Here is an 18,134-nt window from a genome sequence, read left to right as displayed (position 1 = left end):
GACTCACTCATCGTCAATTCAAAGAATTTTTGATTTCCTATGAAGAGGAGTATCCAGATATTCCCTACCACGCTGAGGTGCGCTGGCTGAGCAAAGGGAAAGTGATTTCCCGAATTTTTCACTGTGCCACACTGTGGCTCAGATTTTGGAGAGCAAAGGACGTCCGGAGCCACTTTTTCATGACCCTGAATGGGTAGCTGATTTAGGATTTTTAGCAGACATTATGGCTCTCCTAAATGATTTAAGTCTGAAACTCCAAAAAGAAAACAATCTCATCGACGATATGATCAGCAAAATAAACGCTTTCCAGTATAAACTGAAGCTCCTCAAAAACAACCTTTCAGAGAAAAATACGCAACACTTTCCTGAACTAGGTAAGCGAGATATAAATTGTACCTTTATTAAAAGAGCCTGATTTTTATAACCGCTTTAATCAAAACGGTACTACGTTTTTGTTTGACAGCATCTGCGCAGGAAGGACCGCGCTTTGAAAAATACGTCGAGATGCTACAATCCCTTGAAACCGATTCCAGGTAATGTGCCGGTATATGGCATACGGCTAAAGAAAGGAGATTGCGTTACATATGCAAGTGTAACATTACATTAAAACCAATAGTACACATTACATGTTTATTAAAATCTATCGCATTTTAGTACTTCGAAACAACGGCTTACATTACTTTCATTTATTAACATTGGCTTTGTTATTGTTTCAGGAAATTACCTACCTGCAGCCAATTCTCGATGTTTTTGTGAAACCTTTTTCGATGGATATTGAAAGTGCGCCTTCAGATTTACATTTCTAACTAACTGATTTGCAAAGCGATGTTCTCCGAAAGGATGTGTTTTACAATACAAAAGGTTTGCTCCAATTCTACCAGAATTTACCGAAGGAAGAATTTCCCAAGTTACACAGAGTAGCAGCGAAGATTATTTCTATGTTTGGTTCCACTTGTGTATGTGAAAGGTTTTTTTCTGTTTTGTCTTGTACAAAAACTACATTGGGTGCGAGTATTTCTAATTGTAATTTAAAAAATTATCTCAGAATTGCTGTCAGCCAATCTCTTTTTCCAGATCTTAGCAGCATAATTGCAAACAAAATAAAGAGCACATAGGAAGATACATTTGTGTTGAAACCAAATTTAAAATTGTTACCATTACAGTTATTATATAAATCTCTTTTGTACCGGTACACCAAACTAAGCTCTCCACCTAGTGTACATTAGTATTTGGCAATGACGAAGACAACTGGGTAAAAGCTTTGAAACAGGTCGAGACAGGCGGCGCGAGCGACACAAGCTAAGGAAGTGAGAGGCAGCGCTGTTGCGCAAAGCCGAGGAGTGGGGGGTCTGCACCGTCGTCAACATAGCGCAGCCGTCTTCTGCACTATGCACTGTGCGATGCACCGGTGCATGCACCTTGTGCGGCCCTGCTATAGAGTGTCTAGATGGTAAAGCATGGTGTCTGGGAGCTAATAAACCTTGGCAGGTATTTAAAATAGGTATAGAATGTTCTCTCTAAATTAAGGGAGAGTCTGTTTTCAGAGAACCATTTAACAATTCTTTGAAAAACTTCGTTAATTACCTCTTCCGTTGCCACTTATCTAATGGGATTTATTACGACGCTAGTATCGTCTGCAAATGTACTACTTCTCCTTCTTTAGTGTTACGTGGAAGCTCATTCATATATACAGGGTGAGTCACCTAACGTTACCGCTGGATATATTTCATAAACCACATCAAATACTGACGAATCGATTCCACAGACCGAACGTGAGGAGAGGGGTTAGTGTAATTGGTTAATACAAACCATAAAAAAATGCACGGAAGTATGTTTTTTAACACAAACCTACGTTTTTTAAATGGAACCCCGTTAGTTTTGTTAGCACATCTGAACATAAAAACAAATACGTAATCAGTGCCGTTTGTTGCATTGTAAAATGTTAATTACATCCGGAGATATTGTAACCTAAAGTTGACGCTTGAGTACCACTCTTCCGATGTTCGATCGTGTGTATCGGAGAGCACCGAATTACGTATGGATCCAAAGGAAACGGTGATGGACCTTAGGCACAGAAGAGACTGGAACAGTACATTACGTCCAGATGCTAACACCTTTTTATTGGTCTTTTTCACTGACATTTTACAATGCAACAAACGGTACTGATTACGTATTTGTTTATATGTTCAGATGTGCTAACAAAACTAACGGGGTTCCATTTAAAAAACGTAGGTTTGTGTTAAAAAACATACTTCCGTGCATTTTTTATGGTTTGTATTAACCAATTACACGAGCCCCTCTCCTCACGTTCGGTCTGTGGAATCGATTCGTCATTATTTGATGCGGTATACGAAATATATTCAGCGGTAATGTTAGGTGACTCACCCTGTATATGAAACAGAAGTGGAACCACAGTTGAGCCCTGGTGAATTCCAATTGTGATTTCTCACTAATCATTAAAATTTTCTACCGTTCCAAGATTGTTTTTATTATTCAGCACAACATTTTGCGTTGTTTTTCGTGAATGATTGACTCCAGTTGTGTGTAAGCTGAAATTTTTGTAAGAGTCTAACGTGGTCCACACAGTTTAACACCTTACAAAGATTACATAACATAGTAACAGGTGATATTTTATTATTCGAGGCTTGTAATATTTGGTGTCTGAAGGTATAAATAGCAGTCCAAGCAGAACAACCCTTCTGGAATCCAAATTGGGATATGCTAAGTAAATTGTTGCTCTCTAAATTTGGGATGACCCTTGAGTACATTAGTTTTTCGAACATTTAGGAAAAATATGTCACTAATTGACCTGGATGATCATTACTTAAGTATTTCTTGCCACCTTTTTCCTTAAGACGTTCCACATTTGCATATTTTAATCTGCCTGGAAAAGATCCCCGTGCCAATAATGACCTATTCGTAATTCTGTTTCAAATTCCGTCAACACTATCTGAGCTTGTGTTTTTTTTTAGAACTTTTGCAGTTCTGTTCACTTCAGCGAAGGATGTTCACGCCATCTCTAGCTGCTTAAAGTTATGCTGAATGACATTTTTAATGTATTTTATCTTCTTGTTTCTTCAATTGAAACATTTAATCCAATTTTTGCTGCTTCGTTTACAAAGTGATTGTTAAAAGTACTCATAACGTGTGAGTTATCAGTTACAACATTGCCATTTACTTTAACTGTTATGGTATCTTGTACAGCCAGTGGCTGTTCTGTCTCCTGTTTGATAATATTACATGCAGTTTTTAATCTTAGTATCCGCAGCCCTAACTTCTGTCAGGACGTGCATACACTTGAACATTTTAGTGACTTCCCTTAAAATAGTATGATCTTTTTAGTATCCAAGTAACGTCAGATCTTGATTTATTCGGGCCTTTGTATAAATTTCTGTCTTCCTCTTATATTAGATTTTAATTCCCATACTTATCCATGGCTTACTTGTTTACTTTAATTATTTTTCTGGATATCTTTTTAGGAAAGCCATATTCAATATCTACAAAAATTCAGTAAAGTAAACTGCATTTGATATTAACTTCTTTTTCCATATAAAGAGTGTCCCACAAAAACACCGACAAGCTTTAGGGACAGGTTTCTAACACCAAAACAAACAAAAAGTCTACTAAACGTGGGATCTAAAACGCAAGCCTTAAGAAGTGTTACCACTTGTTCGTCTTCAGTACAATGAAATAAGTCATTTCTAGTGCAAGGACTCAGCTTCCCATATTTTGGGAGAAGTTAGCATGGACCAAAACCAGAAAGAAAGATCCAGCAAACGTGGGTCTAAAATTCATACTTTGAGAGCTATGAGCAGCTGTACATCTTCCTAGTGTGATTCACATCTCCTCTACTGACGAAGTACTCATAGCTCTTAAGGCCTGCATTTTCGAGCCTACTTTTACTAGACGTTTTTATTGTTTTGGGCCATACTGCCTCTTCCAAAAGTATGGAAAGCAAACAGCTTGATGTAGGAGAGCTTTATTTCATAGAATCGAAGGTGAACAAGTGCTCATAGCCCTTAAGGCACTCGTTTTAGATCTCGGGCTTATTGGACATTCTTTCTTGTTTTGGTGTAAGGAATCTGTCCCTAAAGATTGTCCCACACCACCTCTTTTAACTTACTCATAAAATATCGTATCCTATTGTCACAAACAAGCCATAGTGCTTTGTATGAAACTGCCTCAGGGCTGTAAGATGCTACGTTGTTAATTTCCATTTATTGTGCATCATGATCGGATAGTTCATAAACAATTTCGTACGCATAACTGTTTCAGCCTGAGGACGTCTATAAAAATGTTATTAATCAGGATCTTGCTATCTTGCTGCCCATGACACTGGGAATGTGTTAGCCCAGGGCTCGTCATGGCGCTGCAACACCTGCCCACACCCAAACGAGAGTGTTCCGTCGCTGTCCACATCACCTTTAACAGTGTAAAATGCTAGCCAGGCTCTTTCCTGTCTCTCCCCCTCCACATCAAAATCTCAGAAAAAGGCCCCTAAGTTTTTCTGTCACTTTTCTGAACTGAACACTATGTTTCACACTCCTTGTCATCTGGTACTCTGCATCTAGCTTTTCCTATAGCATTTGGCCTACACTCGTGCTGTGACTACTGGCTAGCAACAGGACTCGTTTCTTTCTACCTGACTTCGCTTTCTTGCTGGCCTAAGTAAGCAAATGGAGAAAACCTCAGGAATCACATTTCAAACTCCAGTTAACAATCAGTTTCACTTGTTACCTAACCTACTAATAGGTGAAGAGCCTCAGCCGCGTTTTGAGTGAAGTAGACAGTTGCAGACTCGCAGGAAAAACATTCATACATGACATAACTAGAAACAGCTTTCCATTGTTCGTGGCCATTGTACTTGAACGATAGTCATAAAGCAAAGGCATTATGCCGTTAAAACTTAGTAATTGCTGTTGATTGTGTTAGTTACTAAGTTGTAACAGCATAATGCCTTTGTTTATGATCGTCCAATTACACTGGCCACGAACGATGAAAAACTGTTTTTCACTATGTTATGTATGGATGTTGTCATTTTAAGAAAGATTTTAACGATGTGTGAAGCCGCATGGCACCAACACTAATCCAGAATGTGGCTATATTGTTAACCGAAACTAGTAATCAGTCCAAACAAAGAAGATTTTATAAGTAAGCTTGACTTCATGGGTTTTCAATCCTTAACATAAAGAAAAAATTTATGTATTTCGATACGGAAACAGATGTTGGAAATGAATACTGAGTGTGTACGAAGTAAACAGGAGGTCACTGGGTGTGATTGTGGATAAAACAGTATTATATATGTATATCGTTCTGATCAGTGTAACGATAATTGTTCAAGTTGAGCCCCATATTCTTCAGCGCAAAACCCACATCGACGTGGCAGGACGTGTTAGATGGAAAATGTGTAGCGTGTTCTGTTTGTGCGTGGCTTGTGCAAGGATTCCTTCAACTAATTCCTCGTCTGAGCCCACACGTTTAGAATACAGTTAAGTTTTCATGTAGTCTGACAGAAAGAAGTCTGATGGGGTGAAGTCCGAGGATCTTGCAAACCAATTCACAGTTCCTCTCCGGCTGATCAACCGAACGCTGAAGTAATGGCTAATTCTGCACGTACTGCTTCTGCAAAATACGCCAGGGCTACATCATTCTGGAACCACGTCTTCCCTCTCTTTTATACGTAGAAGTAGCTGCTGTGATACCGTCGGCAAGAGCTCTTAAAAGAACAATTTTTCAGTGGCAAACTGAGTCGGAGTGGCAACTCGTACGGCCCAAGAAAGGTATCGCCCACGATACCGACACACGTGTTAACTGCAAATTGCCTTTGGTGGCCGTGCATATTCTTGTACGTCGATTTTTGGTTCAAATGGCTCTAAGCACTATGGGACTTGACATTTGAGGGCATCAGTCCCTTAGACTTAGAACTACTTAAACCTAACTAACGTAACGACATCACACACAACCACGCCCGAGGCAGGATTCGAACCGATGGCCGTAGCAGCAGCGCAGTTCCGGGTTGAAACGCCTAGAACCGCTCGGCCACAGCGGCTGGCGGTCGATTTTTAACTGCCCATACATGTCTGTTATGACAGTTTAGCATGGCTTCCCGAGTTAATTGAGCTTTATCGACAGCCAAAAGAACTTCAGGAAACCGTATCCTCCGTACGAAATCAAGCCAAGGTGGATAATTTCCTGGACCCTCTGGTAGGATGAAAAGATGAAGCTCCTTTTCGTGCAACCCATCCCATACTACTGCGAACATCGACCTCTGCTGCAATTGCTCATTTATTGCGTCCGGCCTGTTCTCAAAACGTAAATAACATCTACTGCGAAGGCAGGTGGAAGTACCGTCCATTATCTGTATCCATTGGCCTGAGTGCCATCAACGTGCCGATATTACGCCAGTCGGATGCGATTGCAGTAAATGTGCCATAATGCAGGAAACGACTGCGGTAAATTCGCTGAGCTCGTCGACCATCACGTTCAGCTGCATCATAAAAAAGTTCGCGTCTCACAGTTCTCTCGATATTAAGTTTAAGCATGTAAGTGAAATTTTCCTGTGATATAAAACAAATCGCCACATTGGGAGAAAAGGTCAATGAAGTTTTTATGTGAGTATAGACAAGAGACATCCTTTGTGGCATAAATATTTCCTGTATTGTCTGTGTGGCGTACAATTTTGCATTTTGCAACGTTACATTGTTAGTACATATACACCAAAAATATGCGGAAATATATTCGTTTAAAGCAAAAATATTTTATCTTGGTATTGAGGTGAAAAGAAATCAATCATCTTTGGAATTAATTTTTGTGTGAGCTATATTATAGAGCCTATCATACGAGAAACAGAAAGAAACAACACTTGGACCATGTCAGTAATGCAGAAAGAGGGGTTCTGGTACAAAAATGAACCAGTCGGTAATTACTTAAATCTACTTTCAAGTCCTACCAATAATTTGCCCACATACACAACCACCCCCCCCCCCCCCCCACTTTCACGCGTTAGCTAATTGTTCTAAGACTATAGCTTTACAGCTGGATGGTCATGCATTCGTGTCCCATCATATATAATTTTCTTAAAATTTATTTTTATTAAATGTATTTCAGTACACTTCTTATTCATACAATTTCGAAGAAGATGGTATTTATTGTAAGTTAAAATATAGTTGCAGTCAGAAGGGCCTGGGTGTGAACCCCATCAGATTTAAATTTCTTAGAATTCAACTGATCTCACGAATTACGAGCGCCATAGCGCAATTGGAGTATTGCAATAATGCTGACATACGTTTGTCGGCGGCACCAAGGCCCAGCCCTGTATTCAGAAGGTTCTGGGTCTGAATCTTGCTAAGTTTAGATTTCTTAAATTTCAGCTGATTTAATAGAAATTTCACAATGCAAGTAGTGCAAAACCTAAGTGTATCATGCGCACCTTGCGATCCCAACGCCCTCCCATGGCACTACTAACTGCACTGCTCACCTGTGGCCTTCACTGCTCCCTGCAGCCCCCACTCTACACCCCCGTTGCCCTCTGCCACCCCTACGGTCGAGGTCCTGTACCTGCTGCAGAATGGATGCTCAGATGTTACCACCACCTCCAACACTTCATTTAAACAGAGACCGTTTTGTGAGGGTAATGATGATGATGATGTTTGGTTTTGTTGGGTGCTCAACTGCGCAGTCATCACCGCCCATACAAAGTCCCAATTTTTCAAACTGTCCGATTTCTTTACTCAGTCCAATTTAGGCACTGTCACGGATGATGATAGTGATGAAATGATGAGGACAGCACAAACACCCAGTCTCTGGGCAGAGAAAATCCCCAACTCGGTCGGGAATCGAACCCAGGACCCCACGATACAGAGGCAGTAGCGCTAGCCACTAGACGATGAGCTGCGAACGTTTTCTTTCTGACATTCTTAGATACTGGTTTTAATTAGAGAGTAACGCTATGTTATGATATACACCTACATGTTTTGATATACACCTACAATAAACCAACGGACATAATGCAAACATCTCATTTATTTTGCAAACCACCACTGTATATGGTGTAAGCACAAGCTACGTCGTAATTTGGAAATGGTATCACACATCTACACTCTAGTAAACAGGAGTCTAAATTTCACCCTTAAGCAGATGTTTCGATGAAGGGAGTAAAACTATGATTCGGTAACATACACATGTACCATGTTTGTAATCTAACTGGAACTCTATATACTCGTGTTATAAAATTTTCATGCTCTTTCGTTAGCAGCTGACTGAATATGTGTCATTTACACAATATGACTACCATAGCCATTTAAACACAGCCATAAACAATTGTAGTACACATACTTTGCAATGCAACATATCTTAAATTTAAATATGATGGATAACAATACTCCCATTCATCCCGCGCCCCTACAGACAGCGCATTTCGCAATGTGATAAATACGACAAATCCAAACGCCTACTACCCGTAACTGTATTCAGCAAATTTATACTAAAAAATTATTGTGACATGGAAGTGACCTCAAACTCAGTGCAATTAGGTGGTAGCGATCGCAATTACTGTCATTTTAACACGTGGATGAAAACAGTTCGGCAGTACCTAGACATAATATTTAAACATTTGCAATGACAGCAAGCAGTGGTAGTCGATTTTAACCATAAGAATACTGATTTATGTTATTTAAACAATAGACTCACATGCAGTTGCCATCGCAATCGCCTCCAGTCAATATTATGGAGGCATATTACGGTAATTAGGAAGCGAATGTACACTACTGGCCATTAAAATTGCTACACGAGGAAGATGACGTGCTACAGACGCGAAATTTAACCGACAGGAAGAAGATGCTGTGATATGCAAATGATTAGCTTTTCAGAGCATTCACATAATGTTGGCGCCGGTGGCAACACCTACAACGTGCTGACATGAGGAAAGTTTCCAATCGATTTCTCATACACAAACAGCAGTTGACCGGTGTTGCCTGGTGAAAAGTTGTTGTGATGCCTCGTGTAAGGAGGAGGAATGCGTACCACCACGTTTCCGACTTTGTAAAAGGTCGGATTGTAGCCTATCACGATTGCGGTTTATCGTATTGCAACATTGCTGCTCGCGTTGGTTGAGATCCAATGACTGTTAGCAGAATATGGATTCGGTGGGTTCAGGAGGGTAATACGGAACGCCGTGCTGGATCCCAACGGCCTCGTATCACCAGCAGTCGAGATGACGTCTCGATCCCAGAGTCAATAGATGGGGACGTTTGGAAGACAACAACCATCTGCACAAACAGTTCGACGACGTTTGCAGCAGTATGGACTATCAGCTCGGAGACCATGGCTGCGGTTGCCCTTGACGCTGCATCACAGACCGGAGTGCCTGCGATGGTGTACTCAACAACGAACCTGGATGCACGAATAGCAAATCGTAATTTTTTCGGATAAATCCAGGTTCTGTTTACAGCATCATGATGGTCGCATCCGTGTTTGGCGACATCGCGGTGAACGCACATTGGAAGCGTGTATTCGTCATCGCCATACTGGCCTATCACCCAGCGTGGTGGTATGGGATGCCATTGGTTACACGTCTCGGTCACCTCTTTTTCGCATTGACGGCACTTTGAACAGTGGACGTTACATTTCAGATGTGTTACGACACGTGGCTCTACCCTTCATTCGATCCCTGCGAAACCCTACATTTCAGCAGGATAATGCACGACCGCATGTTCCAGATCCTGTATGGGACTTTCTGGATACAGAAAATGTTCGACTGCTGCCCTGACCAGCACATTCTCCAGATCTCTCGACAATTGAAAGCGTTTGGTCAATGGTGGTCGAGCAACTGGCACGTCACAATACGCCAGTCACTACTCTTGATGAACTGTGGTATCGTGTTGAAGCTGCATGGGCAGCTGTACCTGTACACCCCATCCAAGCTCTGTTTGACTCAATGCCCAGGCATATCAAGGCCGTTATTATGGCCAGAGTTGGTTGTTCTGGGTAATGATTTCTCAGAATCTATGCACCTAAATTGCGTGAAAATGTAATCACGTGTCAGTTCTAGTATAATATATTTGTGCAATGAATACCCGTTTATCATCTGCATTTCTTCTTGGTGTAGCAATTTTAATGGCCAGTAGTGTATATACATTGACACTGATAACAAATTCTAGGCAAAATATAAAGTATTTTGTAGGCAGTTCATACTAAAAAAATTATTGGTTGTAAAATTTTTCACATTCTTGGCTCTAACTTTTCGATATACAATGAAACGACTCCGTCTTCATTTACATACAGAACATGATGAGAGGATGCAGGATTTAGATGTGCTTACATTGTGCACTGAACACATCGAAACTTATCAGAGAAGAAAATAACCACTGCACAAAATTCGCAGTCACTTGAGAATTACGATAAAATTTACTTTGTAGTGTCGAAATATAATTACCATGTAAACAAAATTGTGCGGAGGGCTTCACTTTATTCCGACACTGACACTCATGCATCTCTCTCACATAGACATCATTGACTGATTTATAGCATATCCCTATCCAAGCACTGACAACCACACGGAAACAGTTAGCACGGTAACGACAGAGAACAACCAGGTGTGAAGGCAGCATCAATCAGCATTGCCACTGCATGTACAATTTGTGTAAAGGTTTTAGTCATAGATCCAGCGACAGATTTCTGCATTCTCGACTCTGTGTAATTATGTGTGCTAGAGAGATGACCATTATCCTGAAGACACATTTGAAAGGTGTACTATTGAATGTTTTTTGATAGTTACAAGAATCGAAGTAAACAATTTAACATTCTAAAAGCACGATGAATAAAAATAGTAATCATATCACACATAAATCTTTAAACAAAGAAGATGACACAGACATATTTTAAAAAATCCAGACACCTTCAACAACATACATTGCATGCAAGAATGCATTGTGTACCACATCATATAAGTGGAATGCTGTTGACAAGTCACTTCCAAGTTCTTGTGTACAGGTTTAAACGCGCAGTATGCGCTTTCAGATCCACTTTAGTTGTATAAAAAGTCAAAGAATATGCTCCGATCAGGACAGTTTACATGGCGTCTCTGTTTATACCCTAAATTTCAACCATGAATGCCGGTATAAGTTTTGGATATTATGTGTGAGATGCAGCATAGTGAACATGGTACTGAAAGTTGTTCTCATAAGGACTAGAGATAGCCACCGGTCCAGCGACCATCTTTTAAAAAAATGTATTTTACGTTTTGTAAAATTATGTATGCCAAAAGCATGTAGCTACGGAAGCTACAGACCACAAGTTTTACTTAGAAATTAAAGTTAGATACACTTATTCCAAAACACAGCAGTCAATTTGAATTCTATGTCAAAACAGAGATAATAGTGATAATACTTATATATTTCAAATCTTAACATGAACTTATGTTCACATTGCGATCACAAAGTTTCAGACAGTTTAAAAAACAGACTAACACCTCATTAACACTAAAGAACCATAGATTTTAGTGTCACACCATAGTAGACGAGTTCTGAGACATGAAGTGGCAGCTATTAGCAGAGATACCCCAACACACTTTCAGTGTGCGTAGACAGTCTTGCACAGGGTTAAAAAAAACAACATCAATCTGCATTTTATTTGCTGTAGAGCAATAGCGTAAAGATATTTAGACTAGTGCTACACAGTGCTGTATAATCTGTAAATAAGTGCTTTTTGATGTGATAATACAGATCTTTGAGTTTAACAGACCCGAGTGAAGCAATTCAAATTCATGTGAGTCACATCATTACAAAATTTAGAATCAAATTATAACATTTCAGAAACATCCAAATTGTGCATGAAAAATTGCACTCCACTGACGTAGCATCGACAACAAAATGACTCAAGGGAACTGGATTAAATTCCATATATACCATGGAAAATATGTGGTTCTACTACCACAATGCCTGGACACAAAACCACCACAACAGTTGAATTATAATTCCTTGCCTCTGGAAGATTAACCTAACAACTACAGGAATTCATACTGCCTACATCCATACATCAGAATACTTTACAATTCTAATAGTAGTAGTAGTAGTAGTAGTAGCTTTATGCATCCATAGATCTCTTTTTACAAGGACATAGGACACTCCAAAATGACCGAGATATTGAGCTCAGAAAGAGGAAGAGGTGTTAGTATTGTGCTATGCATAGCTTTGGTGTAAGTATTCATAGAGAGGATAACAGAAGGGAAAAAACATAAAGTGAAGGTACTATGTGGAATTCGGAATTTTGGATGGTTTATAATAATTATTATTGTTCTTTATTTGTATAACATTTTTTATCAAACCCCTACTCTCTTTTATACAAATAACCCTTCAGTGTATAAAATGTATCGCATAACAGGTACTTTTTAGCTGCCTTTCTAAATAAGTGTATTTTTGCAATTTCTTTTATCTCTTTCAGTAATCTATTGTACAGTTTTTTCCTTGGTAGAAAATGCTGTTTTGAGTTTTATGTAATTTTTTCTTGTCAGATGTAAGTTGAGTCTAAGTCTTGTTCCAGTGTCACAGACAGAACTCTTTGTGCAGTAATTACCAATGTTATTTTCGATGTGTACAACTGACTGGTAAATCTATTCACATAGAGCAGATATAAATCCCCAGTGTTTTGAACGGGTCTTTACAATGAGCTTGACTATTATTTTTTCTCATTATTTTTATGGCTCTTTTCTGGAGTTTGAAAATTGTGGTCATGTTTTGTGCATTTGTTCCACAAAAAAGAATTCTATAGCTAAGAACTGAGTGTACATATGAATAGTATGTAACTAAAAGACACTGCATGTTACACACTGATGATAGGATTCTAAGGGTGTAACATGTTGATGACATTCTGTTTGCAAGTACCTTTGTGTGTTCACACCACATCAGTTGAGAATCAATATTCAATCCTAGTTCAAAAAATGGTTGAAACGGCTCTGAGCACTATGGGACTTAACAGTTGAGGTCATCAGTCCCCTAGAACTTAGAACTACTTAAACCTAACTAACCTAAGGACATCACACACAACCATGCCCGAGGCAGGATTCGAACCTGCGACCATAGCAGTCTCGCGGTTCCAGACCGACGCGCCTAGAACTGCATGGCCACACTGGCCGGCTCAGTCCTAGTAATTTTGCATTTGTTACACAGTCTATAGAGGTGCCATATTCATTTAATTTAACATTGTCATTTTTCCTCTTCAAACTGAAATTCATAGTATTTTTTTTCTTTATGTTCAATGTCACTTAATTGCTTATTGACAAATCATAAACGTCTTTGAGAGTTTCATTTGTTTTCTCTGCAAGGAGTTCTCTTGTTTTCTCTGTGACTGCAATATTTCTATCATCAGCGAAGAGATTTGTTTCACCATGAGTAACACTACTGGGAAAGTCACTGACTTATATCAGGAATAGTATTGGTCCTAATATGCTACCTTGTGGAACCCCTATATTAATGTATTTTGGTTCTGGTAAGTGTTTCACTAAATGTTTATATTTATTTGAAGTATGTGTTATCTCTACTCTTTGTACCCTATTGGCTAGATGTGACTGAAACCAGTCATTAGCTACCCCTATTATTTCTAATGCTTCTAATTTATTTAATAGAATCTTGCAGTCAATTGTAACAAAGGCCTTAGACAGATCCAAAAATATACCTGTGACACACTCACCTTTGTCAAGAGCATCAAGTACAGCCTTTGTGAATTCTCCTATGGTTGACTCTGTATTTTTGCCACTTTGGAAACCAAATTTTGATTCGATTAAACGATTATTTACTCAGGTAATTCAATAATCTGTCCTTCATAATTGCTTCTATTATTTTTGAGAATGGTGACAGCAGGGAAACTGACTGGTAATTTTCTATTTCTTCTGAATTATATTTCTGAAGCAAAGGTACAACTCTTGCCTGTTTTAACTGCTCTGGAAATGTCCCTGATGTGAAGGATTCGTTTACTATATTTGTTAAGGGGCTTTGTATAATCACATTGGTAATTCATCTAAGCCCACTGACTTTTTATTTTTTTAGTTTTTGGACAGTTTTATTGGTGTTATTCTCTGTGGTTGGAAGTGACAGCATTGTATTTAGTACAACACTGAAGTAATATTGTAGTATTTTATACATATAAAAGATGCATATAGAAAAATCTAAATACAGAGGAAGTAATAGGAATTTTCAACAGGAGCTATATGATATTCATGTTAACACTAGATATCAAGCTACAATATGAAGGACATAACACATCAGTTCTTTAATAAAAACATGACATGAAAAATTTCCTTCATTAGCAGATGTTTTGTACATTCTGTAAGAGTATGCATCAGAGCTTGATAACAGCACTTTATTAAAATGGCAAGTTCATGAATTAAATATGTAAATCATTGGTCACACTCCTGTGTAATCTGATGTCACATAAATTTCTGTGAACACTTAAGTATGTTTTGCAATTTGAATCGATCTTATTTGCAATGATCATTCCAGATCATAGGGTTTTTGCTTTTCCTGACTTAAATTAAGCCTCTTCAGATATGGTTCATATAGCTAACAAACGAAGATTATTATCATTTTAACCACCCATATCAATTACCTTTCAACATGACCGTCCATTCGACACATGTAAATCACATAAGACAAATAACAGTCGCCTATAATCATTGTCGTTATTTTATTGCATTATGCGATGTATTTCGAATCTGGGGCCTCATCTTCAGATGATTTGAAAGTCTGCCTGAATTTTTTTCTAGATTTAGGTTACTCTGGGCTTGGTAAGATTACGTGGTATATGACAAAGTAGCACATTGTGAATATAGTTTTACAAAACGAAGTCAAAATGAAAAATAACTAACTGTTTCCAGTAGTGGAGATACGGTTTTGAAGCACAGTGTGAGTAAATACATTTGTGTACATACATACACTTTCCATTCTACACCACATTTGTAAACACTAGCAAGGTAAGACAAAGAATTTCAAATGCAAAGATGCTGCTTTGCTGTGAATACACAGGTGTTATTAATTCAAAGAAGATAAAGTGCTGTTACATTATTAATTACACAGAGATATCATTTATAAAAGAAATATTTGCGAATATGTCAAATGTAGCTGTATGTTTTATGAGTGGCCTATGAATATGACAGCCAGGAGGCCTGACATGTTGTTATCCATAGCTAAGCCTTCTTTCTGTTAGTAGATTTTATCATTACTATCATTGACAGCAATGGATAAAATTAATACAAGCGGATTACCATGAACAAGAGACTTTTGTGGATGTTTGGCAGGATAAAGAATAAGAAATAATATTCATTTATCAAATCCTTGTTATTAATTTCTGTATAAACATTATATACAGAAAGGTAATTTTTCCTTATTTTATCTGATATCATTTTAATAACATTTAGCCTAATTTTAATTTATTATTTATATCTGAATCATTTAATTCTTTTTCCAATCAAATAATACAGAGTAGACATGGTTTCGAGTTCTAAAACATCTAAATTGTTTCCTGTATACTATTTCTAATATCTATATATTGTCTCTGAGATCTGCTTAACAGTTACCTTTATACCTTCTTGTATTTTTTTCGAGCAGAGAATATTTTGGAATTTAATATTATCATTTTATTTCCTGCATTATGCTATTGTTAAAGTTTAAAAGGTATTTCAAAATTCACTGAATATGAACGAATGTTAAGAAAGTTACACATGACACGAATCAAAACAAGAAACTTACATTTATAAAGCAGTGGTTATAGGGTAATTGGTTAGGTGTGAGAGTGGGGATGGAGGCAAGAGACGATGTATCAAAATTGTTTCAACACTGTCTGTGTTGAAATTCATTGAATATAAACAAATTTTAAGGAAGTTACCCACGTGAAGTTTCGGATCCAGGAGCTTCTGGCTATTAAGCTGTGGTCTTGAATTACCTTAGTTCAACTGATTGAATGTTAATATGGGGGTGGGAGCCATGTGGGATGTAGGGGTTGAGTGTAGGGGTGGTAGAGTCCTGTGTAGGGGCCTAGGATAATTGGCTGGGTGTGAAAGGAGGGGTGGGTAATTAGGCAGTGATCGAATTTTGCACGAGAACTCCGCTTCCTCCATTTCTAATGTGGAGGAGAAACAAATTATCAAGGGATGACGACATGAAGTAGTGATGCAATTTTGAAGGAATTATTGTCAGAGGATATCTTTTGTGACCTCAATGTATCACTTTTTCGACAACGTTGACAGAAAGAGCGTTTGGAAAAACGTTCCTTGCTATGCAATAGACAATAGCTATGGTGAAGGTGCTGGCGTTCATTGTTTCAGGTAGACACTACTTGGAGGAGAACGTAACTGAGAAGTCATGAGTCACTTCTTTTCCATGTTCTTGATATAGTTTGAGCAGCAAGCCCTCGAATTTTTATGACACATATACCTAAATCAACCACCTAAAGTAAGGTTATACATTTCCCTGACGCTAGTAAATATTACGTAAAAATTTTTGTCCTTTTTCTGTTTTATCTGGAAATGAGTAATGAATGTTTGTAGGTAGACAGAGTTGGTTTATTACTTTCAATATTTTGTGTTTTTAATATGTCGCCACTGAGCCTGGCTGACTGAATACATGATCCAGTCTCATTAATGTGACCAATGGCAAGGTGCGACGTCAGCATGCAATAACAAGTTACAGAGGGCAGCTGGCAGCACAAGCAGTGGATGGTATATAAAGCGAGCCGGGGGGACACGAAAAACAGTGCAGTCGATGTCATGCTGCGCTAATGGAGCGATTTATATGATATCCAAAAGGACATGATCATTGCCTTCCTGGCAAAGGGTGGAAGCAAAATCGAAACCGTTCCCTGTGTGAACTGTTTGCGTGTCGCCTTGGTTAAAGTATACAGTGGATTCCAAAATGATGCTATCTAAAACCGGTGCCGAGACAAATTTGGTGTGCCACGGAACATAGAAGTAGAGGTGAACGGCGTCTAGAGAGATATGTGCGGGCGTACAGACGTGCAATTGTTGACTAACTGACTATCCACATGAACCAGGTAGCTACTAACAGTGTCTCCTCAACGACCATTCAGCGAGGGTTGTGTGTATGGGCCTTCGCAACAGGCGCATCGCTCAAGCACCCACACTGACTGTATTTCATCGGGGACGAAGGCTGGAATTTGTACGCCGATATCATAGCTGGACGTCCACTAAGTGGCGACAGGTGGCGTTTTCAGATGAATTACGTTTTATGCTCCATCGGACTGATCGCCGTTGGCGAGTAAGGCGTGAAGTGTCAGAAAGTGAATACCCTGCAACAATCGTCGGAAGGGCTCAGGCAGTATCTAATCTTTTACTTGCATGCTGAAGAACCTGATACAAAGTAGAGAAATACACTCCTGGAAATGGAAAAAGAACACATTGACACCGGTGTGTCAGACCCACCATACTTGCTCCGGACACTGCGAGAGGGCTGTACAAGCAATGATCACACGCACGGCACAGCGGACACACCAGGAACCGCGGTGTTGGCCGTCGGATGGCGCTAGCTGCGCAGCATTTGTGCACCGCCGCCGTCAGTGTCAGCCAGTTTGCCGTGGCATACGGAGCTCCATCGCAGTCTTTAACACTGGTAGCATGCCGCGACAGCGTGGACGTGAACCGTATGTGCAGTTGACGGACTTTGAGCGAGGGCGTATAGTGGGCATGCGGGAGGCCGGGTGGACGTACCGCCGAATTGCTCAACACGTGGGGCGTGAGGTCTCCACAGTACATCGATGTTGTCGCCAGTGGTCGGCGGAAGGTGCACGTGCCCGTCGACCTGGGACCGGACCGCAGCGACGCACGGATGCACGCCAAGACCGTAGGATCCTACGCAGTGCCGTAGGGGACCGCACCGCCACTTCCCAGCAAATTAGGGACACTGTTGCTCCTGGGGTATCGGCGAGGACCATTCGCAACCGTCTCCATGAAGCTGGGCTACGGTCCCGCACACCGTTAGGCCGTCTTCCGCTCACGCCCCAACATCGTGCAGCCCGCCTCCAGTGGTGTCGCGACAGGCGTGAATGGAGGGACGAATGGAGACGTGTCGTCTTCAGCGATGAGAGTCGCTTCTGCCTTGGTGCCAATGATGGTCGTATGCGTGTTTGGCGCC

The sequence above is a fragment of the Schistocerca cancellata genome, chromosome 2, assembly GCF_023864275.1.
Source record: "Schistocerca cancellata isolate TAMUIC-IGC-003103 chromosome 2, iqSchCanc2.1, whole genome shotgun sequence".
NCBI lineage: Eukaryota > Metazoa > Arthropoda > Insecta > Orthoptera > Acrididae > Schistocerca > Schistocerca cancellata.
This window is presented reverse-complemented; position numbering follows the sequence as displayed.